The 25,070-nt window shown below is 41.5% G+C and overlaps 1 pseudogene; it reads left to right on the plus strand.

Annotated features, from left to right (window-relative positions):
* Positions 1-24,542: 24,542 nt before the first annotated feature.
* The window catches only part of LOC136306479 (NADH dehydrogenase [ubiquinone] 1 beta subcomplex subunit 1 pseudogene), a 40,226-nt pseudogene continuing 39,698 nt past the window's right edge, over positions 24,543-25,070 (plus strand).

Raw genomic sequence — 25,070 nt, forward strand, 5'->3', positions numbered from 1 at the left:
CATCCAGTTTTCCACAAACTACCTCAGGTTTTTTGTTTGTTTGTTTGTTTGTTTTTTTAGAGAGAGAGAGAGGAAGGGAGACAGAGATAGAAAGAAAACAAAGTAACATCGATTTGTTGTTCCATATTTTTATGCTGTCACTGGTAGATCCTTATATGTGCTCTGACTGGGGATTGAACCTGGAAGCTCAGGGTGTTGGGACGACAACTTCATTTCTGATCTAACTAAATCACTCCTAAAATAAAGATAGCCCCCTCCTTTTTTTTTTGGTATCTTTTTTTTTTAATTTTTAATTTTTTAAATTTTATTTATTCATTTTTAGAGAGGAGAGAGACAGAGAGAGAGAAAGAGGAGAGGAGCTGGAAGCATCAACTCCCATATGTGCCTTGACCAGGCAAGCCCAGGGTTTCGAACTGGCGACCTCAGCATTTCCAGGTCGACGCTTTATCCACTGCACCACCACAGGTCAGGCGCCCCCTCCTTTTTTTAATTTCCTCCTGAGACTGCTGGTTGAGGGTCTAATCAAAGTTTAGGAAGACTAGATTCTTTTGAGGTTGTGGACAATTCTGTTCTCAACCTTGTTTTGAGATCTTATCATCTCATTGGCCATATGAAAGAACATAAAGAAGAGGAGATGCTGAGAACCTGAGTCAGGCTACTACTGATCTAGTGTCATGGGGAAGAGAGCAGAGCATGTCTTACAAACACACAGGGATTCTGCTCAATAGTAAACTTGGCTTAATGTGATGTCTCAGACTCGGATCAACCATCAGCAATGTTTCCTTTGCAACTGGTTTGGACAAAAGAAAGAAAAGAAATGAGGAGAAAGAAAGAGAGACCTCAACTTTTCTAAACCAAAGGAAACAGATTACAATAAGGTTCTAGTGAGAGTGAAAGCCAATAAATGGCAGTATTAGGGATAAAGTTGAAATGACAAGCTTGGGTAATAAATGCAGTGGGGTTCTTGCACATCAAAGAGAAGCCTGATATGGCCCTTTCCATTGGTGCTGAAGGGCATCTTTTACAAATGTTTTTTAAAATTATAGTTGAGCCTGACCAGGCAGTGGTGCAGTGGATAGAGCATCGGACTGGGACACAGAGGACCCAGGTTCGAGACCCCAAGGTCGCCAGCTTAAGTGTGGGCTCACCAGCTTGAGCCCAAGGTCGCTGGCTTGAGCAAGGAGTCACTTGGTCTGCTGAAGCCCCATGGTCAAGGCACATATGAAAAGTCAATCAATGAACAACTAAGGAGCCACAACGAAGAGTTGATGTTTCTCATCTCTCTCCCTTCCTGTCTATCTGTCCCTCTCTCTCTGACTCTCTCTGTCTCTGCCACCAAAAAAAAAAAAAAAATTATAGTTGATATAAAATATTAGGTTAATTCCAGGTGTACCACATAGTGATTAGATATTTATATAACTTAAGCAATCAACCCAATAAGTCTAATACCTATCCAGTGCCATACATAATTATTACAATATTATTGCCTATATTCCCTATGAAGGGCATCTTTATGGAGAGGCATTTTCAATAGATGTAATCTAGAGGTAAAGACCATGATGCTACAGATCTTCTCTGGGGAGCGAGCTATGGAAAGATTGCTGTACAAACTCTGACTTAGTCTTAAGGGCCATTTTAAGTCCTTTACAGTAAATCAGGAGATTCCTTTTATCAGTTCAGGTTCATACATTCCTTGATCTAATCTATTGGGCCTACCAGTAATAATTTCAAAAGGGATAGTACGTGTTTGCCACGAGGAATAGATTTTAGATTGAGCAACACCAAAGGAAGAGCCTTAGGTTAAAGCAGATTAAAAGATTATATAAGTTTCATTTATCTTTTACTAATGCAATTAGCAGTATGTTTTGCATGTATGACTTAATAAATCCTGAATCATAAAAAAAACATTATATAAGTTTTGCCTATTGAGGTTTTAAAAAAAATAATAATTGTACTTAAAAAAAAAAAAAGATTTTATTCATTTTAGAGAGGAGGGGGGGGAACAAGAAGTGAGGAGCAGGAAGCATCAATTCCCATATATGCCTTCACCAGGCAAGCCCAGGGTTTTGAACCTATGACCTCAGCATCCCAGGCCAGTGCTTTATCCACTGTGCCACCACAGGTCAGGCTGCCTATTAAGTTTTGAGTACTCTGATAGTTGGTTCTATAAGAACAGAGAACTTGAGATGACAAGCGCAATGGAAATGTTGCAAAATTGGCCAAATCTTACAGATTCTGGAATTTGTCCAGGGAAACAAACTCCCCAAGGGGGAAGATCTTTTCCAAGAGTATTTTATTTACTGTTGAGGCTGTGCTATGAGGCATGGGAATGTCTCCACCAAATAAGAAAACACAAATCATCTTTAACATATATTTGTATCCTTGAGAAGGGGGCAACTGAATAAAGTCCACTTGCCAGACCTCAAAGGGTCCTAAAGGCAAAGGTAAATGCCCCATATGAAACCCAATGAATGGTTCTTCTAGGGTTGTGTTTTCGACATTTTTCATATACCTGTAAAACTATCTTTGAAAATGGCTTCCAGTAGTGTTGTTTTCCTATAAAACCATGTTGTCAGTGTTCCAATCAGTTAAGCCATGTGTTAGTCAAATAAGTTTGTAAATATATATGTTTGCTCACTTATAGTTTGTATTGGGTGTAGGAGACAGGCTGTAGGTTGGCAAGGTCCTTATAGCCTAAGGCTTGTTTTAAGACTAAGCTTCTCCTATATTTTTCATACTAAGATCTTCTCAAAACTGAGCTTTCCCCCACACCCTTGACTGTTGCTTGACTGTTGCTTATGAGGAATCCCATTTATGCCTCAGATAAGTGGCTTTGTATCAGAGACTTCCTTATTTGCATATTGGCTTAAAGGCTTTAATTTCTACACTATAAAATGAGGCAGAGCGGGGGCACTTTCACTCAGATCCTGCCATCAGCATTGCAGAGGAGAGGCAGCCAAGATGGTGGAGTGCTGAAGGAAAAGCCAGTTTGAGCAGAGTTTGTGTAGAGAAAAGGAGATGTGGAACAGAGGTGAATAAGGCTGTTGGGGCCTTTGATTCTAAGAATACTCGATGAGTTAGTGGCTCTGGGAGCCCTGAATGGAAATGGAAGTGTTTTCCCACTGTGTGTATTTCTTGCCTGCTGGGTGCAAGCTAGGATTAAAGCTAATGGCCCACCAGTTCTTGGCTCCGTTGTTTCATTACCGTCTGTCTGAATCAAATGCGAATCTGCACGGGCCAGGCGGCTACGATGGTGGCCATGGCTACTGGTCTTACACCATGTGTACAAATTGTAATATATAATGTTGTATGCAATCAGAGAGAGGTGGTCAGTCATTTAGACCTACTTATAAGTTTCTTTTAGGGTCAAATTTTAACCATTTCTTTCTGTTCTGTTTGATGGCTAAATGCTGTGTGTCCATAATGTTATCTTTTAAATGCCCAATTGCTTCAGTGGGTAGCATAGGTATTTCCCTTAGGGGCTAAGATTGTTCTAATGCTGCTAACTTAGCAGTAGGGTCAGCCAAATGATTATCTCTACTTTTGTGTGTTTGCCATTTAATGTCCAGAAATTTTTATGATTGCTAAAGATTTAGGTAATTGCATAGCCTCAAAGAGTTCTAAAAGGTAAGTATTATTTTTTATCTTTTGTCAGAAAGAAGTTAATAATCCTCTCTGTTTCCAAAGTATACCAAAGTTCTAGTCAACAACAAAGGCTTACCTGCTATCAGTATAAATGTTAGCCATTTATCTTTGGCCAAATTGCAAGTTCAGATGAACAGATAGAGCTCTGCTTTTTGAACAGCAGTTGCCTAAGGCATTGGACTGTCCTCAATAGTTTCATTTAGTGAGACAATTGCATAGCTTGCTTGACAGTAGCCTGTTTCATCTTTTAGATTAAAATGATCAGTAATCAAAACGAATTCAGCATTTTTAGAGGTGTTTCCTGTAAATCAACTTGAGTAATTAGCAGTTGGTCTATTAATGTTGTGCAGTCCTAAGGCATTTTGTCAGAGGGCAGAGGGAGGACAGCAAGCAGTTGTCCCTGGATGAAGACAATGAAAGACCTTTGTAGGAGGTTAGTCTGATAGCAGAGAGGTGCTGAATATGATTAAAATTAAATAAGCCTTCCACTGGCCCTGGCCGGTTGGCTCAGCGGTAGAGCGTCGACCTGGCGTGCAGAAGTCCCAGGTTCGATTCCCGGCCAGGGCACACAGGAGAAGTGCCCATCTGCTTCTCCACCCCTCCCCCTCTCCTTCCTCTCTGTCTCTCTCTTCCCCTCCCGCAGCCGAGGCTCCATTGGAGCAAAGATGGCCCGGGTGCTGGGGATGGCTCTGTGGCCTCTGCCTCAGGCACTGGAATGGCTCTGGATGCAACAGAGCGATGCCCCAGAGGGGCAGAACATCGTCCCCTGGTGGGCATGCCTGGTGGATCCCAGTCGGGCACATGCGGGAGTCTGTCTGACTGCCTCCCTGTTTCCAGCTTCGGAAAAGTGAAAAAAAAAAAAAAAAAAAAGCCTTCCACTGAATGAAGCACATAAAGAGGTAGGAGAGCCTGTTATCATCTCTTCTACATATTGTAGTAAATTGGTAGTGATTGCATAGCTTTCGTAGGGAGACCTTTGGTCACTAGGTCTACTTGTTGACTACAGTATCCAATGGGACTATGTTGACTTCCATGTCATTGGGTTAAGACACCTAAGGCATTTCCTTCTGTTTCATGGATAAAAAGAAAAAGGGTGTAAGGCTGGTGGCTGCCACGGCCATGCAGGTTCACATTGGATTCAGGCAGACAGTAAAGGAACTGTGGAGCCAAGGATAATGGGCCATTACATTTATTAAAGTCTTGCAATGGTAGACGGTAGATGAGCAAGCAGGCCAGGCAAACTGCTTCTCTCTCTCTCTCTCTCAGGACTCACAAGTAAAATAGGCTGGGGCAAAAACCCCTTCTTCAGCAAACATAGCAAACAATGGCCTCTCCCAAGCAGGCAGTCAATCCACAATTTATGATCTGCTGCCCTGAGGACAAGCACCGCAGCCTTATAGAGACTATACACACATGGTGCTGCCCCATGCCAGTGCACCAATCAGGTAAAATACAAGCGAGCAAGCCTTCCCAACAAAGGGCAATTAATAATTGGGAGGTCCTGAAACAGTCAAATCATAAAGACTTCCTTTTATTTCTCTGAAGGCCTTCTGGGATTCAGAAGGCCCTGTGAAGGACTCAGTCTGGTCAGCCTTGAGAAGAGAATATAAAACTTAAGCTGTGATAGAAAAATTAGGAATCTTTTTTTTTATTTTATTTTTATTTTTTATTCATTTTAGAAAGAAGAGAGAGAGAGAGAAGGAGGGAGGAGCTGGAAGCATCAACTCCCATATGTGCCTTGACCAGGCAAGCCCAGGGTTTCGAACCTATGACCTCAGTATTTCCAGGTTGGCGCTTTATCCACTGTGCCACCACAGGTCAGGCCAGATTAGGAATATAATTGCTACGATATCCAGCCAAACCTAGGGATCCCTGGAGTTGCCTTTTAGTCTTGGGGATAGAAAAAATTTAAATGCCCTGGATCCTATTGGAATTCAAAAGGAAACCTCTATCACTCTGGCAGGATAGCTCAGTTGGTTGGAGCATCATCCTGAAGCACAGAGGTTGCTGGTTCGATCCCTGGTCAGGGCACATACAGAAATAGATCAATGTTCCTGTCCTTTCTTTTTCTCTCCCTTCCTCTCTCTCTAAAATCAATAAAATAAACATTTTAAAAAAGACAAAAGGAGACCTTTATCAGTAACTAAATATCCCAGATATTTACCTTCAGTTTTATAGAACTGAAGTTTCTCTTTAGATACCTTTTGCTATCTTTTTTAAAAAATTATTTTTATTTATTTATTTATTTATTTATTTATTTTTGAGAGAGAAAGTCAGAGTGAGGGATAGACAGGGACAGACAGACAGGAACAGAGAGATGAGAAGCATCAATCATTAGTTTTTCATTGAGCATTGTGACACCTTAGTTGTTCATTGATTGCTTTCTCATATGTGCCTTGACCATAGGCCTTCAGCAGACCGAGTAACCCCTTGCTTGAGACAGCGGCCTTGTGTCCAAGTTGGTGAATTTTTTTTTTTTTAATTTTATTTATTTTATTTTTTTTTACTGAGACAGAGAGTGAGTCAGACGGCACAGGCACTCCGGGGAACATTTGCTTAGCTTAGAGTTGCAGATACACCCTGTGGGGTATATGCACAGTAATTAAACATTGCCTGGAATGAAAAATCCCACCACCTACCCCCTTTACCCCCACAAAAACCAAATAACAAAAACAAGCAAGAGAAATGAGGGCGAACGGGAGCTTTTGGATAGCAGGCCAGCTTTCCAGAGCCTCCATACCCAGCAAGTGCTCAGCAGCACAGAGTGGTTGCTTCACAATCGCGTGTGGAATTTGTGAACCGGCTTAGCCTCCCAGCCAGGCTGCAGTCTGGGAAAGACCACCTTCTGGGGCTCCTTTCTATCTACTGAACTCTGTGTACCTGGGCCTACCCATTCCCTTGGTTTAACTTGATCTGCAGAGAAAAGAGCAGCAAGTATTTTACTGTGGGTTCCTAGCAGGTGTGAGGAAATGCTTGTTTCTTGTTCCCTGATAGCAGGAGCCAGCAATGTTTGTTTCTCTCTCTCTCTCTTTTTAATTTTTATTGATTGGTTTTAGAGAAAGGAGAGAAAGAGAGAGAGGAGTGAACGAGAAGCAACAACTCGTTGTAGTTGCTTCCTGTATGTGCCTTGACCAGGCAAGCCCAGGGTTTCGAACTGGAGACCTCAGCATTTTAGGTCGAGGCTTTATCCACTGCACCACCACAGGTCAGGCCCAGCAATGCTTTTTTCTTTCTTTTTTTTTTAAATTTTATTTATTGATTGATTTTTACAGAGACAGAGAGTGAGTCAGAGAGAGGGATAGACAGGGACAGACAGACAGGAACGGAGAGAAATGAGAAGCATCAATCATCAGTTTTTCGTTGCGCCTTGTGACACCTTAGTTGTTCATTGATTGCTTTCTCATATGTGCCTTGACCGTGGGCCTTCAGCAGACCGAGTAACCCCTTGCTCAAGCCAGCGACCTTGGGTTCAAGCTAGTGGGCTTTGCTCAAACCAGATGAGCCCGCACTCAAGTTGGCGACCTCGGGGTCTCGAACCTGGGTCCTCTGCATCCCAGTCAGATGCTCTATCCACTGCGCCACCGCCTGGTCAGGCCCAGCAATGCTTTTTTTAAAAAATTTTATTTATTCATTTTAGAGAGGAGAGAGAAAGGGAGAGAGAGAGACAGAGAGGGAGAGAGAGAAGAGAGAGAGACAGAGAGAGAAGGTGGGGAGGAGCTAGAAGCATCAACTCCCATATGTGCCTTGACCAGGCAAGCCCAGAGTTTTGAACCGGCGAACTCAGCATTTCCAAGTTGATGCTTTATCCACTGCGCCACCACAGGTCAGGCCCAGCAATGCTTTTTTAAGAAAACAAAAACAAAGTGTCTAGAGCAGCGGTTCTCAACCTGTGGGTCGCGACCCTGGCGGGGGTCGAATGACCAAAACACAGGTATTGCCTTTCCGATGGCTTTAGGTGACTCCTGTGTTTTGGTCGTTCGACCCCCGCCAGGGTCGCGGCCCACAGGGTGAGAACCGCTGGTCTAGAGAGAACCATGGAAAGAAGAAAACAGTGGAGTGGTTATTATTTGCTAACAGGAAAGCAAACACAGAAAAAGAGGGGAGGAAACATGGGTATTGCTTAAAGGTTGCAAAAGCTGGGATTCCTCATCAGGTCTCTTATCTTTTTATCCATGGGTGCCTGTCATGCTCTCCAAAGCATTCTTTAACTGGCAGTTGTCTGTCACATGACTATAGCTGACTGTGCTGACTCTCTGGGCTTTCTGAGACGGAAACACAAGAAGGAAGGTAATTTGCTTTGGGCCTCCTCCCTGGACTCCTCCAATCAAAAGGTTCATATCCTTCAGTTCTAAAGCTGGGAGAGTCAAGGATTAAAATGTGCTCTGCTTCTGTACAAATTCCTCATTCAACCAGGCTGCGGGTCTCGAAATGTATTGTAATGTTTGGAGAGAGGAGAGGGAGTGGGGGAGGGAGGGAGATGAGAGAGAATTTGAAAGAGAAAGAAAAGGAGATAGAGGGAAAAAATTTTATAGGGGTTAGATAATGTCTGTGGGCTCTTTTATAATTTTAAGAACAATTTTTTAAAAGAATTTATTGCCTTCTTTTGAATTCTGTATCCTGTTTAATTTTAGACAAAATGTATTTTTACAATATGTATTGAAAATGTCATAGGATGAAGGTCAGAAGGTTATTTGAATAAGTGGAGGGAAGTTGTTTATTGGTAGTTACTGAATTCCTACGGTGTATTTTTAAAGTTCTACCACTGAATCACAAGACAAGAATAGGAAATTATGATTTTAAGTATTGGTAAGCAGCAATTTTGCAATCTTAGAATTTGTGAACAGCAAAAAGCTTCCCTGTACGTAGTTATCTTATTGTGAGTTTTCAAATCAGGTCCCTTGAGGCATTAAGGTAGAGGGGGGGGGGAGGAATGAGTGCTGGAGGTGTGCAGAGGTTTCAGAGGTGGGCTGATCCAGGAGCAGCTTATGTGCATATCTATCTCTTCCCAAGCCTGTGCTCAGTGGTGGCCGTGGTGGTAGCATTTACACCGTCGAAAGCAGCAAACCTCAAAATCAGTTTCTTAGCTTCTTGTTAAACATTTACTAGCACACCCTTGGAGCTGCTCTTGATTTCACCTGTATTTATTGAGAATGGCTATGTAAAAGATAGCTTTTGGAAAAGGTTCTCTGGGCCACAAAGGAGTTGGAAAACTATGCCTCAGTGTATATATTATTCCTTTCTGAATAAAATACATAGTGAATATTATCATTTGAAAAATTATGAATCATTTTATTATTTTCATCACCATATAAAAATTTTTTTCAATTGATTTGAGGGGGCGGGAAGAGAGAGAGAAAGAGAGAGAGAGAGAGAGAAGCATCAACTTGTTTGACTTAGTTATTGCATTTAGTTGTGCACAAATTGGTTTTCTCAAGCATGTGCTGAACGGGGATTGAACTCATGACCTTGGCACCCTGGGACGACACTCTATGTACTGAGATACCCGGCCAGGGCTACATCACTATTTGTTTTAAGAGATGACATTGTCTTTATTATTTACTAAAACTATAGCAGTTACATTACATACCATTAGCTTTCTAATAAATCTACATAAATGACCATTTAAAGTATTTAAAATGTTTTAAGATGTATCAATAGAAAAACAAAACCCTTGGTTGTGAGCTTGTAGTTTTGTAAATGCATTCCTCATTGGATTAATCAGTGAAGTAGTTTCAGAAATGGATGGGTTCTGGAAAAATGCCACTCTTTGTTTTACATGCCAGGGAACAGTGTTAATATTTCTTTAAGTTCTTGTTAACATTTTTGTCCCTTTTGGGTAATGGTTTTGGAATACTGCATTGATTTATTCCACATTACTTTTGGTGCTCCTATTTTTTTTTTCCCTTACCAGCTTGCTGAACTAGTTTCTAAGATTGCACTTTGGAACTATTAGGGTCAACCACGGCATCATAAAGTATTGGTCATTTAAGTATATATTAGATCACTCTCCCTTGTCTCTGCCACCATTCCTCTTCCTGTTCCTTTCTTAGGCTTTGTTAGGTCAGATTTCAGGCCACTATTTCGGCTATTTTTTACTTTGGTTTCTTATCCTATGAGGCTAGCTGGTTTACCGGATGGAAGATGCCAGGACATCAGTTAAGCTAGAGGCAGTGGTGAAATTCAGCCGGTTCGCACCACTTCGGCAGAACAGATACCTAATTTTTTGTTGAGTTCTGCGAACTTGTTGTTAAAATGGCACTTGTAATCAGGGTTCTCTATAAGGTGGGTGCCTGGGCAGCCGCCCAATGTGGAAATCACAAATTGACATTCCCTACTCTTCTTTAAAGTTCATCTGTGCAACCGAGTATTCTAAGCGCCTATAATGTTGAGTCTGTCCACAGGTGAGAAAAATTGCAAGTGAGGACGCCAATCAAATAATGTTGAAATATCTTAAATAACAGTTTTATTGCTTTTTTGTTAGGAATTATTTAATATTTTAAAACTCTTTTTTATAACTTAGTTTTGTGTACCTCTTTTATTGTTCTTATTTAAGTATTAAATGCATGGAATAATAAACTACCTTTTGGGCCTGACCAGGTGGTGGCACAGTGGATAGAGCATCAGACTGGGACGCGGAGGACCCAGGTTCGAGACCCTGAGGTCGCCAGCTTGAGCATGGGCTCATCTGGTTTGAGCAAAAGCTCACCAGCTTGGACCCAAAGTTGCTGGCTCGAGCAAGGGGTTACTCGCTCTGCTGAAGGCCCACGGTCAAGGCACATATGAGAAAGCAATCAATGAACAACTAAGGTGTCACAAGGCGCAACGAAAAACTGATGATTGATGCTTCTCATCTCTCTCCGTACCTGTCTATCTCTCTCTGTCTCTGTAAATAAATAAATAAATAAATAAAATTGATGTTTCTCTCTTTAAAAAAATAAATAAATAAACTACCTTTTGGAATATTGTTTTTGTTTTTTTTTTAAATTTTTTTATTTATTTATTCATTTTAGAAAGGAGAGAGGGAGGGGGGGGAGGAGCAGGAAGCATCAACTCCCATATGTGCCTTGACCAGGCAAGCCCAGGGTTTCGAACCGGCGACCTCAGCATTTCCAGGTCGACGCTTTATCCACTGCGCCACCACAGGTCAGGCTGGAATATTGTTTTTTTATACTTAAAGCAGTCATTAGGGCAGAGAACCGGTTGTTAAATTATTTGAATTCTACCACTGGCTGGAAGGGAGGAAAGGAACTCATTTCAAGCCTAAAGCACGCGCTTCGCCTATTAACCAAAGAGCTCTGCATTATCATTTTGGGTGCATGGTTCTTGAAATTTTCATTTCTCATTGCCTTTAAATACCTTTCCCAGGACCTATGGGGAGAAGAGGTGGCTGGGCTGATGCAGGAGTTAGGTACTTTTGGACTCTTTGGATTAATAGCATGAACTTCCTTCCGATCAGGGCTGTCATGTGCGGCTGTCTGGTTTTGAATTTCAGTTTCCTGCCCCAGCCTCTCCTTTGGCCAGGCTCTGACGCAGGGCATCTTCCTCTAATGTATAAAACGGCACTTTTTAGGCTTGTTTTTTTAATCTGACAACAAATCCTGCTTCAGCCTCTAACAGGGATGAGTCCATTAGGTATACAGATTCTGACCCTGTGCCCCAATTTCCTAGGCTGAAAAACAATCATAAGAATTATTTTGAGTGCTCGCTTCAGCAGCACATATACTAAGATTGGACCTATACAGAAAAGATTAGCATGATTGGTGGTTACCGTGGCTGGGGCAGTGGGGGTGGGCAAAGTGGGTGAAAGGAGTAAAAAGATACAAAATTCCAGTTACAAAATAAATAAGTCATGGGGGTAATGTACCACATGGTGACTGTGGTTAACAATACTGTATTGGATGATTGAAAGTTGCTAAGAGAGTCAATCTTTTTTTAATGTTAAAAATTTTTCAATTATAGCCCTGGCCGGTTGGCTCAATGGTAGAGCGTCGGCCTGGCGTGCAGAAGTCCCGGGTTCGATTCCCGGCCAGGGCACATAGGAGAAGCACCCATCTGCTTCTCCACCCCTCCCCCTCTCCTTCCTCTCTGTCTCTCTCTTCCCCTCCCGCAGCCAAGGCTCCACTGGAGCAAAGATGGCCCGGGCGCTGGGGATGGCTCCTCGGCCTCTGCCCCAGGCGCTAGAGTGGCTCTGGTCGCAACAGAGTGACGCCCAGAAGGGCTAGAGCATCGTGCCCTGGTGGGCAGAGCGTTGACCCCTGGTGGGCGTGCCAGGTGGATCCTGGTCGGGCGCATGTGGGAGTCTGTCTGACTGTCTCTCTCTGTTTCCGGCTTCAGAAAAATACAGGAAAAAAAAATTTCAATTATAGTTGAAATACAATATTATATTGTATCAAATATTATGTCTGAATATTCAGATGTATAAGATACAACATAGTGATTAGACATTTATTACAGGTATACCAATAAATCTAGTACCTACCTGATACCATATGTACAGTAACAGATGTTAACTAGACTTATTATAGTGATCATTTCACAAAATATACAAATATAGAATCATTATGTTGTATACCTAAAACTAATATAATGTTGTATGTTGATTAAACCTCAATAAAAAATAATTATTTTAAGAGGGGAAAATAAAGCAGTTCTCACATTATGCAAATAAGTCTCTCTCTCTTCCCTGAGAATGCATTCTTTTGTTGGGAGACATTTTACATCTCACACACTCCCCCCTCTCCTACTCCCTACTCATTTGCTAGACTTGTCTGGATGTATTTGAATTTTGAGTCCATCACCAGGGGCCTCTTGGGCTTCTGATAGGTCTGCCTCACCAATTTGACAAACATATCCAGACATGCTTCAACTCCACCAATAGATTTTTCACTTTATAAATAAAGGAAGGGAGCAGGAAAAGAAGCAAAGTCAAAGAAAGGAGAATGAAAGAAGGGTGACACCTTCCCACTGCCTTCCTTGGGCCCTTTTATGATTTTTGATTTGATGGTTAATTTGGTACAAAAATTACTCTATACATACTGATGTCCTTTCTTCTCCTCACATCTTGGACCCTAAATACTTTGTAGATCAGGTTCCTTCTTGGTATAATAGTGCTCATCAAAAATGCTGAAAAACATTTAAAAAAAATTATTGATTGATTTTAGAGAGAAAGGGAGGGAGGAGGAGTGAGAGAGAGAGAGAGACAGAGACATCTGTTTGTTGTTATTCTTATGTATGCAATCATTGGATGATTCATCGGTTGGTCCTGACTGGGGATCAGACCAGCGACCCTGGCGCATTGGGACGATGCTCCAACCAATGGAGCTACCTGGCCAAGGCGGCTTAAAAACATTTTTATTTTTTTTATTTTTTATTTTTTTTATTTTTATTTTTTTCATTTTTCTGAAGCTGGAAACAGGGAGAGACAGTCAGACAGACTCCCGCATGCGCCCGACCGGGATCCACCCGGCACGCCCACCATGGGCGACGCTCTGCCCACCAGGGGGCGATGTTCTTCCCATCCTGGGCGTCGCCATGTTGCGACCAGAGCCACTCTAGCGCCTGGGGCAGAGGCCACAGAGCCATCCCCAGCGCCCGGGCCATCTTTGCTCCAATGGAGCCTTGGCTGCGGGAGGGGACGAGAGAGACAGAGAGGAAAGCGCGGCGGAGGGGTAGAGAAGCAAATGGGCGCTTCTCCTGTGTGCCCTGGCAGGGAATCGAACCCGGGTCCTCCGCACGCTAGGCCGACGCTCTACCGCTGAGCCAACCGGCCAGGGCCTTAAAAACATTTTTAGCAAAAAAATCTTTTTTTACACAAGGAGTGGTGACCAAAAGTAAACTTCCGTATGAAACTAAAGCAAACATAAGAGACTTTAACTTTGCTTTGAACTGAGTACATTGTTAAAAGAACAAGGCTCTTTCTGCAGTAACATAGCTTCTGCTGTGATCAGTTACACCAACTCTGTTCAGTGACTGTCTTGGGAAGTGGATCAAGTGTTGTGTATCTTTAAAGATGGCAGCACTAATTCCTGCTGCCAGCTTCAGCTCAGACAAGCTGGGGGTGGGGGGGTGGGGGGAACTCCCCAAAGTTAGAATTGATCACATCAATCGATTTTTTGTTATTCTGGTGTTTGCAAGAAACAATGAATGTGCAGCCAAACTCACTATCCCCTGCATGTTGCATTTCCGGGACTGTTCATGAGATATATCAGAGCAGAGAATATGAATTTGATTTTTGTGCTGTTTCTTTAAAAGTAGCCAGATGAGCAAGTGCATGGAATTAATATAAATAGTGTCATGTCAAATCTTTTTTTTTTTTTTTTTTGTATTTTTCTGAAGTTGGAAACGGGGAGACAGTCAGACAGACTCCCGCATGCGCCTGACCGGGATCCACCCGGCATGCCCACCAGGGGGTGATGCTCTGCCCATCTGGGCCATTGCTCTGTTGCAACCAGAGCCATTCTAGCGCCTGAGGCAGAGGCCATGGAGCCATCCTCAGAGCCTGGTCCAACTTTGCTCCACTGGAGCCTTGGCTGCAGGAGGGGAAGAGAGAGACAGAGAGGAAGGAGAGGGGGAGGGGTGGAGAAGCAGATGGGCGCTTCTCCTGGGCAGGAATCGAACCTGGGACTCCTGCACACCAGGCCGATGCTCTACCACTGAGCCAACCATCCAGGGATCATGTCAAATCTTGTTGAAGAATATAACAAAGACTGTTGTCTCAGAATCTCTTACCAGCAGAGATTTAGGGGAAGAAAAAAAACCCCTCCCCAACAATAAAATAAATTCAGGTGGCCTCAACCTCTTACCATCCACACTGATCACTATTCTAATTACTTCTACATTTGTATAAAGAACGGTGGTGGTGGTGGTGGTGGTGGTGGTGGTGGGGAATGCAGTGCTAGTGAAATGTAGAAACACCATATCCCTGACCATAGAATGAGTTTTGCAAGATTGGCAGATGAGTAAATGAAAAAGTTGTGTAAAGCCATAATGTAAGTTGACCAATCGTCCTCCTTTGAAAAGTGTCCTCCTACATGCCCTCCTTTTTGAGAAAGACTATTCTCTAAATGTCTGTATTCGATTGATGCAGAGTCGATCCATTGTGTGTGATGTGATGTATTTGTATTTGACATGACAAGTCATCAAGGATCAGTACAGTGCAGTGAGACGTGATTATGAGACGCATGCGCCCCACACAGGAGACCTTGAGAGAGCACGCGATATACCGAGCATGCAAATGGCTTTGTGTACTTCTTACTGAAACATGACATAGCACATATGACATTGTAGACTCACGATTATTTCTTTCTCAGTGAATATTCAATCATAAACAGGTAAGTACAATTCATGTTTTATTAATTCATTATCTATTTAATAATTTCCAAATATCTAATTTTATTTACAAGTATTTTCCTAAAATTCAAGTTTTAAAGTGGAAATCTAACCTCAAACCATATCTATTAATAATGCATTTTGATTAAATAGTTGCATAAAACAGACATTTTTAAATTAGAAAATGATAAATACACCTGAATATCACTCCAAATTAGTGGTTTTGTTTGATATTTAGTTTTATTAAATGAGTACTTTTTTCTTACAATTATTATTAAAAATTAATAGGCATGGCCTGACCTGTGGTGGCACAGTGGATGGAGCGTTGCCCTGGAATGCTGAGGTTGCCGGTTCAGAACTCTGGGCTTGCCTGATCTAGGCACATATGGGAGTTGATGCTTCCTGCTCCTCCCTCCTTCTCTCTCTCTCTCCTCTCTAAAATGAATAAATAAATTAATTAATTAATAGGCATGTAAGCATAATTACAATATAAAATATTACAAATGTTTTTATTATGCTTTTATCATATTATAGTGTATTGTTGCAATGAATAAAATGTTTCTTTTATTTACGATATTGTTTTCTTCAACTTATTTTTGTCCTTTTCATTATAAAAAAGTTGATCACCTTACATAATGTTAGTTTTGTAAAGGCCATAAATACTCCTTGATGTCTAGATTCCAGAAAGCCCTCAGGATGCTGCCTTGACAACCTCTGTAAAAGGCAAGATAACCAAGCACATTCTTTTGCTTTTTGTAAAATGCTTCACTGAGCACTTTCTCCCTAGATTGTTCCAATGATAACCAAAAGCCTGTTTTGCTTCTGTAAAACTGCTTTGGCTAGGGGCTCACTCCTTACCCTTGCTTCTTTTTGCCTTTAAAAGCAAACCCCTGAGTTCATTCAGGACCACATGATTTAGTAACTATATTTCCCGTGCGGTCACCGGTATTTAAATTAAAGACTCCTTAATTTGGCTACTTAATTGTGTGGCAAAACGTTTATTTCATCACTGTCCAGATATAACACTAGCACCAGCATCTACTTAACATCAGGAGTTTTTGAGGGTTAAGAGCAGAGTGGCAGTACCCTGTTGTTGGGCAGATAAAATATATATATTATGCTCACTTTGTTAAAGATGGCGCTGCCCATGTCGCCCAGGTGATATTAATGTGTGTTGGGGGCGGGCTGTGGGCAGGCAGAATCCTTGTAGCCTGGGGCTTGGTTTTAGGACTAAGCCTTTCCCACCCTTTTTGATGTGGGGTGGTACAATCCAATTATGCCTCAGATAAGTGACTTTGTATTAGAGACTTCCCTATTTTGTATATTGGATTAAAGGTTTTTTGATTTCTACACTATAAAATGGGGGCAGAACGGGAGCTTGCTCTCTTGGTTCCTGAGATTAGCATTAGAGAGCAGAGAGCAGAGAGAGAGGCCACGTGGAGGAGGCCAGGAGAAGCAGCCAAGATGGCGGAGTGTTGAGTGAGAGGCCAGTTTGTGCAGAGTTTGTGCAGGGAGAAGGAAGGAGATGGGGAACAGAGGTGAATAAGTCTGGTGAGCTAGAAACTTTTGATTCTAGGAAACTCAGATAAGTCAGTGGCTTTGTGAGCACCAAATGTGAGTGGGTTTTGGAGCCCAGTATGTGTTTTTACTTGCCCGCCTGGTGAAAGCTAGGATTAAAGATGATGGCCCACCAGTTTTTGGCTCTGTTGTTTCTTTACCGACTGTCCGAATCCAATGTGAACCTGCATGAGCCAGGCTGCTGTGATGGTAGCCCTGGCTTCTGGCTTTACACCTGTCTTCCCTTATGTAGTGAAATTGTCCATAGTTTTCCACTTGTAGTACTCCCGCCTGCTGGGAACTACCAGTGTTATGGAAGAAACTTACTCAAGACAAAAATTTATGTCAAGAGGAAGAGGGGGACCTCCTGAATCTCCTTCTCCTTTAGCTTTTATCATCAGAAGCAGAACAGAGGTAACAGGATTACAGGGGAGGGAGATCAGGTGATAAAGGGAAAGTGATTAATGGCAGTTTTGTTGACATGGAGAGAGGGCTAATTTGGTCAGAACATTCTTTTCTTTTGCTAACTAGCAAGCACAAAAGAAGCAGCAGTCTAGGACCTCTAGGCTATTTTTCTAAAGCCCGTTCACATGCATTTCTTTGTGTCTGCACAAAGGTCACTCATTCACACAGCTTCTTGGTGCTTGCATCCCAAAGACATTCATTCAGGGTTTTTAACTAGAGTTCCCCAATCCAAGTTCAAGGTTAAATGGGTGGTTCGCTACACCACATCTTCATTCATTCTCCTTACTTTGCAGCTCTAGGTGTAGCCATGTGACTGCTTTCTGGCCAGGGAGGTTCTACATAGAAAGATGATGCTTCTCAGAGCTTCCTGATTCTTGCTGCTGGCGGTTCTAGAACACGAGTCCATGGCCATGTACACCTGAACAGCAAGACAGGGGAGTGTGGGTCTCTAAACCTATGGATCACTGTGTCAGTTCTGGCCCTCCCACCCAGACTTATGTAAAAGAGAAATCTGACCTATGACTTAACAACACAACAAAAGTTATTTCTCGAAATCACACTATTTGTCCAGTGCTGGTCAGCAGGGGAACTCTGTCCATAGCTAGTACTCAGAGACCCAGGCTGAAGTGTTCCATCTGAACCGATGCTTCCACTATTGAGACAGGCAGAGGGAATATAATGAATTGTATACTCTTAAAAGTTTTCACTAAAAATGACACGTCATTTTCTTGGCTAATGCAATTCACATGCCTAACCTCAAAGAGGGTAAGGAAGTACAGTTCTAACCCGTGCTCTAAAGGGAAGAAAGCCAAAATATGTGAACCGCCTGAAGTACTGTACTTTTTATATTGTTTAAGCCAATCTTATTTTGGGTTTTCAGCCACTTGCACCTTTACCAAATCCCAACCAGTACAGGAATGATCACACTGATGCTGTGATCAGTAGGTTTAAACCAAGTCCCATAAAGCAGTCCCATAAAGCAGGTTGCTGCTGAGTGTCTCCCTCATACTCTGTAGGGGTTGCTTTCCGCCATGATTTTTTTTTTCTGGGAAGGAAGAGGCCACACCTTTCCTGAGATTCCCAGTCTCCTTTTTCCTCTGACTCTCCCCCCATATCACTTGCAGTCATCCCTGAAGCATTAAGATCTAGTACATTGGAGACAATTGTTTACATGTCTGGAGTTCCTAGGAAACATGCTTTTATATGTTTCAACATATAACAGTGTGATAACAGTAGCAGATAGAAGCAGTCATAGGTTTAGTAAAACACAATAGAACCTCATTAGCATTTGAATAGCTTGGGAATATATTCTGATCTGCTATAGGTAAAATCATAGGTCTGTGTATACCCAGTAGCCGCGGCCACCATTATAGCCAATTGGCCTGTGCAGGTTCGCATTTGATTTGGATAGATGGTAATGAAACAATGGAGCCAAGAACTGGTGGGTCATTACCTTTAATCCTAGCTTGTACCCAGTGGGCGAGAAAATACACACAGTGGGAAAACACTTCCCTTTCCATTCAGGGCTCCCAAAGCCACTGACTCATCTGAGTATTTCTAGAATCAAAGGTTTCTACCTCACCAGTCTTATTCACCTCTGTTCCCCATCTCCTTCTCGCTGCACAAACTCTGCTCAAACTGGCTTCTCCTTCAGCACTCCGCTATCTTGGCTGCCTCTCCTCTGCAATGCTAATGGCAGGAACATAGAGAGAGAGAGTTCCCGGTCTGCCTTATTTTATAGTGTAGAAATTGAAGCTTTTAAGCCAATTTACAAATAAGGAAGTCTCTGATACAAAGCCAATTATCTGAGGCATAAATAGGATTTCTCATAAGAGTGTACCACCCCACATCTTGGGACGGTCAAGGGTGTGGGGAAAAGCTTAGTACTGAGAAGATCTTACTATTGAAGGATGTTGAAAAGATCTCAGTATTAAAAGGGTGGGGAAGGCTTAGTCTTAAAACTAAGCCTTACAACCCTGCCTGCTTACAGCCTGTCCCCCACACCCAATGCAAACTGTAAGTGAGCAAACATATGCATCATATTTACAAACTTATTTGACCAACAGTCTGTCTGTCCCTGCCCCCACACGCAGAAGCCGTCTTTGGCAGATGGTTGACATAGACATTTATTTCTTTAGACCAGCCCCATTCTGCAATACATGTGTAAGATCTGTAACCCAGAGTGCATAGGTGTTCCCTAGAAGCAGACACCATTCATTAAAAAACAACACAAAATCAAGAAAATCAGGTTAGTCTCGTGGATAAAAATTCTATAGACTATTGACAGAGGAAGTCTTTTTTTTTTGTTCCCAGAGAGCTAGACCATACACGGAAGGACGGTGCTTGCTCTTTCTCAGTCTCATCCTTAGGCAGAGCTGTATCAGATATGAATATGAAGGACAAAAGCACTCTGGAGACACCAGGCAATAGTCTACGTTATAGGTTTAACACACTCATTTAATTTCATTGGAAAAAATAATGGAACTGGTGAAAACTATTTATGGAACCAGAGGAGAGCGTATTTTGCTGGTTTTACTTTATGTTTGAAGTTTTGGGTATAGCTCTATTCATAAATACTGAAATGCCTAGCATAAAGAACGCAGCCTGGGGCATACCCCATAAAACTTACAGTGCAATTAAATGAGCAATTTCAACTGGAAATAAAACGGGCGTGTTGAATGGAATATGAATTAAACTGTGCACAGGCCTCAGGCCTCCCCTAGGCTTTTGGAGGGCTTCAGTAGCAACTGATGCAGTCCATCTATAGGTCAAGGCCAGTAAGTAACAAAAGATAACTGAAGTTAGCAGGAGGATCCGAACATTCCAAATTGTGGTAATGTAGTTACCCTGTCATGTCTCAAGGAAAAACCCTGCAAAATTACAACTGATAGCAAAGGACAAAATCTGACCCTCCCTTACACTGCAGGCACCCTGAGCTCTTTCGTTGTGATTACTATGCACAGATTTTGACCAAAGTCACTCAGATGTCATCAGATAAGGGTTCAGAAAGATTTCAACTGGAAAATGGAAGAGCCATCAAAACAATTATCACTTGGTATCATAGACCACACTTTCCCCTGGTTCACTTCTGGGGCTTTGGAGATGAAAGGACGATTCCTTCCTTGCACCAAGGGAAAACTCAGTAAAGGATTAGGAACTGCAGCCCTGAGAGGCACCACGTGTTTATATTTGACTCATGGAGAGACTGGCTTGTAAGTACAGAAAACATGTTTATCTCATTTGTACTGTAGAGTAAAGACCATTACGGTGATAAACCTTAGCATTCTTTTCTTTGAGGAATTAGGATAAGGGTGAAGGAAGGAAAGCCTGACATTTTTCCACTTTTGAAAGCCAGAGGAGAGCTCAGAGCAGTCTGTTCCCTTCTCTTTTCCAAAGCAGCCCACCTGCACTGTCCCAGAGGAAACGGTGGGCAGAAGTGGGGGGTGGGCAGAAGTGGGGGGTGGGGGGTGGGGGTAAATGAGGCACAGGATTCGAATGAGTACTACCAGCCATTGAAAAAGTACACAAACTATAAAGCATTTATTTATCAAATTGTGGTATTTCACTGTAGTTTTGTCTGAACTCACCTTCTCTTGCCAAAAACAAGAGATCAGTGTCTGTTGTTTTTCTAATTGTAAAAATGTACTGCATCTGTGAAATTTTCCCATATGACGAAGACTGTTTTCCGTGGCAGCATATACTTTGAATTTTTCGTATATCATTTTGTTCTATCCCGACCTAAATCTCAATGTATCTCACTTGCATAATGATAATTTGTGTCTTGAATCAAACCTGTTCTTTTGCCCTGAGGCCATCTTCCCCTAAAATGAGCAATTACGTGCACTTAGAATGGCGGGCCAGCTCCACCCCGCAGATCTGCAGCCATAGAAGTGTCTGGAAGGTCAGTGTTCTGCTTGAACAAGAACAGGCCAGGGCAGGACGAGAGAAAGCTGCTGTCTTGGCGCATCTAAGGCAAGAGCGGAAGGCGGAAGCTGGTTACAAGGACCGAGGGCGTGAGAGTGAATCAGGAGCTGAAGCGGCGAATTCGCTTTCCCTCTGCGACCCTGACGTGTCAGACATGTGTGTCTTAGGCTAAAGGCATAATAATAAAAAAAAAGGCACTTTATTTAGGCTAACAGAACATTATATAACCAGAGAATTTTAAAGTTGTATATGTATAGTGAATAGTTTGTGGAGGAAAAAAAGACCCCCCCCCCCTTTGTTTATTATTTTGATGAGAAAAAAGCCTTCACGAATTCTTTAATGTTGCATTTCTCTAAGACAAAAGCTTGGAGGCGTACAATGGAGGGATTTTAATCGGGACGGCAAACTATGATGCTGCTCGACTGCATGTTCCTAGTTAAAATTATTTCATGTTCTTAGTTAAAATTATTTCATGTTTTCCCGGACAACCACGGTTAGAAAACAGCTTTGTTAATTTGCAAGCTAAGATGCAATATATCCTTGCATCTTTAGAGCTCTGGCGCCAGCTAGTGGTAGGAGAGGGGATACGCGTTGTCACTCTCAAGTCAGATGGTGTCTGTTATCTTGTTGCCTCCCCTTAGTCGCTGTCCTTCCCCATTAACACTCCTCCCCACACACAATATAATGGGGGATCATTGCAGTGTGACTAGAGAGGGGAAGACAGGATTATCGAGGAAAGTAGAGAAAAACGATGGGCAGGGGAGCGGAGAGAAAATGCCAGACAAAAGCAATCGTTTCTCCCAAGGATTTGAGAAAAGATCATTTATTTGAAGTATTCCTGCCATGTTGATGGAGCAGCTCAATATTTGTCAGGGGATGTTTAGCTTTTTGTTTTTCATTTGTAGATATATTTGGATATATACTTAGGGCATGTAATAACTATGGAACTTCTCCACAAACACAGCACTGAGGACACACATGTTGTAAGTCTAAATTGTGTTCATTTTTAACTAGCAAATATTTCTACTGTGAGCAGGCTGTGCTGCCATCTCACTGGTACAACACTAAAATGAATTAATTCTCTGAAATGGTTAATAAAGCAGAAGAAACCTCGTAAGATAATATTTGCAGCTGGTACACAATGAAGAAATATATTAAAATTTTAGGCAAAAAAGCCCCCTCACTTTATTTGGGATGTACCAAGTAAATTTAGGCTTAAAGCCCAATCTGTCCTTAAGTTGAAATAGGTCATGATGATTTACAGGAAAACTGAAAACATACAGTATTTATTTTAATTAATTAATTAATTAATCAATTAATTTTTTATTTTATTTATTTATTCATTTTTTAGAGAAGAGAGAGAGAGGGAGGGAGAGAGACAGAGAGGAGAGAGAGACAGAGAGAAAGAAGGGGGGAGGAGCTGGAAGCATCAACTCCCATATGTGCCTTGACCAGGCAAGCCCAGGGTTTTGAACCAGCAACCTCAGCATTTCCAGGTCAATGCTTTATCCACTGCGCCACCACAGGTCAGGCCAGTATTTATTTTAAGACTAAAGAATCTTTGGTGGACCATTTTTCTCATTTAATTAAGCCATAACTGATCTTGCTAGGGTTATGGAGGGACTTCAAATGCTAATAAATAAAAGGAGAAGCTGAGACACTTCTTTCATTAAATGGTGGAAGTTGTTTGTAACTTTACTGCTTATTGCTAAAGTAACTTATTAGTATTAACATTCAAGGTAAAATTTATTATGAATACAAGCTGAAACTTTAAAGAAGAACTTTTCTTTTTAAATGTCATTCATGCATCTATATCTATGTTAGTTAAGGAGAAAAAAAGATAATCAGAACTAAAATTTTTTTCTTTTTTAAAAGATTATTTATTTATTTTGAGAGAGAGAGAGAAAGAGGGCGACCAGGGACTTTGAGCCACTTCTGTATGTGCCCTGATGTGGGATCGAACTGGCAACCCTTGTGCTCCTGGATGGTGCTCCAAATAGCCACACTATCCAGCCAGGGAAGAAATTTCTTAAGTTATTTTCTTTTTTTTTTATAAAAGATTTTATTTATTCATTTTAGAGAGGAGAGAGAGAGAGAAGGCAGGAGGAGCAGGAAGCATCCTGCTCCTATATGTGCCTTGACCAGGCAAGCCCAGGGGTTCGAACCGGCGACCTCAGCATTCCAGGTCGTTGTTTTATCCACTGTGTCACCACAGGTCAGGCAAAAATTTCTTATAATAATATTTTTGCAAGGCAGATCTAATTGAAGAGGAGGTTTCAGGCAGGAAGAATTGTCACAGTCTTACCTAGCAGTCTAATTTATGTTACTCTGCTGTCACAGAGTTACATTTTAAGTACATTTAAAGTCTTCTCTATGTGAAACATTAGATGGTAAAATAGCTTGTCATGGTGATAGTGGGAGAGATTTACATAAACTACTATTTTAAGTGTATTTTACACTTTTGCTAAAAGCTGTTTCATAAAAATAATTCGCCTAACCTTGTTACCAACCAATTTAAAGTGTAGACATCTTCTCGTTGGTCTTAAGCATCATGTAACTTCTGGTATATAATAAGGCCCTGGTTAAATATCTTAAAATCTTCAGTTTATTTGAGCTCTGTGTCTCTTTTATTTCTCTTTTGATAGGAAAACCAAGCCTATATAATTGAATAAGAGTTCCAAATCAGGACTGAAAAAGAGGATTATTATTATTATATTTGGAAAAAGAAAATTAATTTAAATAAGGCTCTTTCAGTAACAGTAGATTAATTGAAACAATTGAACGATAGAGTTGAATTGCTATAAAAATTTGAGAATTGCAGCAAGGGAAAATAATGTATACTCTTTTAAAACATCTTTGTAGTATGTAAGTACTTCTTTTAAATGCTGAGTTTGTGATTAGGTCTATCTTTAAAACTGCTTAATGTTTGCCTTAAAATATTTTGATGCCTGCTATAATCCTATGCAATTTCCCATATGCTGCCAAGTAAACGCTTTGAAATGTCATTCCATCATAATTTGAAATTTACTCATACAGATTTTAAGGTTTATCATTTGAGTTTAGTTTCTTATTATTTTTTGATATTATAAAATTAGGAATTAAATCTGTATTGCAAAATTAACACATTTGAAGGAAGGAAGAAAAACATACCTGAGTATGTGTATATACATATATTTTGGAGAGTTTTTGGATGACTTTGAAATAGTAATATCAGCAAATAAGCAGTTCGCTCGGTTTGGATTCTCCTTTACTTATAATAGTCTAAAGAAGTTTTCCAAAAGAAATAAATGTAGGGTACTCATGGGTGTCTCTGAATGTGACATCATATAAACAAACTTTCATTTGAGAAGGCATTCTAAGTTGCATACATACAAATAATTAAATATTTGGCCTCTAGATTACACGGTTGCTAAATTGCACAATCTTCCCTCACAGAGTGATACTGGCCTCTACAGACTTCCCCATTAGGAGACGTTGGCGCAGTGTGAGGGGGACACATCTGCCAGCAAAGTACTACAGATGGTTCCCCTCATTAGCTTACAGAACTCCGAGCAGCCATCGCGGAGGAGGCCTGGGATCTCACTTGGACAAGATGTTAAGCTAGCCTCCTGTTCACTGTCATTATGGTTTCTCCAAAACTAATCTTCTTAGTGTGCCCTGTTGGGCTCGTGCTGGTCTACACGCCACACTTGCAGATTCGAGACGGCGGCACCGTGTCCAATTTGCCAATGGGTATTATGTAATTTTCAGATTTGACGAAGTTCCACCGCAAGTCTGACTTGGAAAACTTCTCACTCTAAAGGCAGTGGCAGGCCAGCCTCGATGCTCTCCACAGCCTATCAGCGTAGCTTTTAGAATTCCAGACTGTGGTCCTCTTCTCGTACAGGCTTACTTATTAAACTAAATGCACTGACAATCTCATTTCTCCTCTTCCCCTTGACCCATTGATTTATTGACATAATGGCATTTTAATTTTGTTTTGCTTCCTCTTTGTTTATGAAACAGCCGTAAAAATCAGAACGCCAAGCCCTGGCAACCGGAAATGTTAGTTAAGTTCAGCAGTAGAAACAGCAGGGGGAGCCCATACTGTTTTATGCTCTGCAGTTTCTCTGGCTGGCTTATTATCATAATTATTATAATTGTTCTACGTT

Source organism: Saccopteryx bilineata, chromosome 5, assembly GCF_036850765.1.
Source record: "Saccopteryx bilineata isolate mSacBil1 chromosome 5, mSacBil1_pri_phased_curated, whole genome shotgun sequence".
In the NCBI taxonomy this organism is placed as follows: domain Eukaryota; kingdom Metazoa; phylum Chordata; class Mammalia; order Chiroptera; family Emballonuridae; genus Saccopteryx; species Saccopteryx bilineata.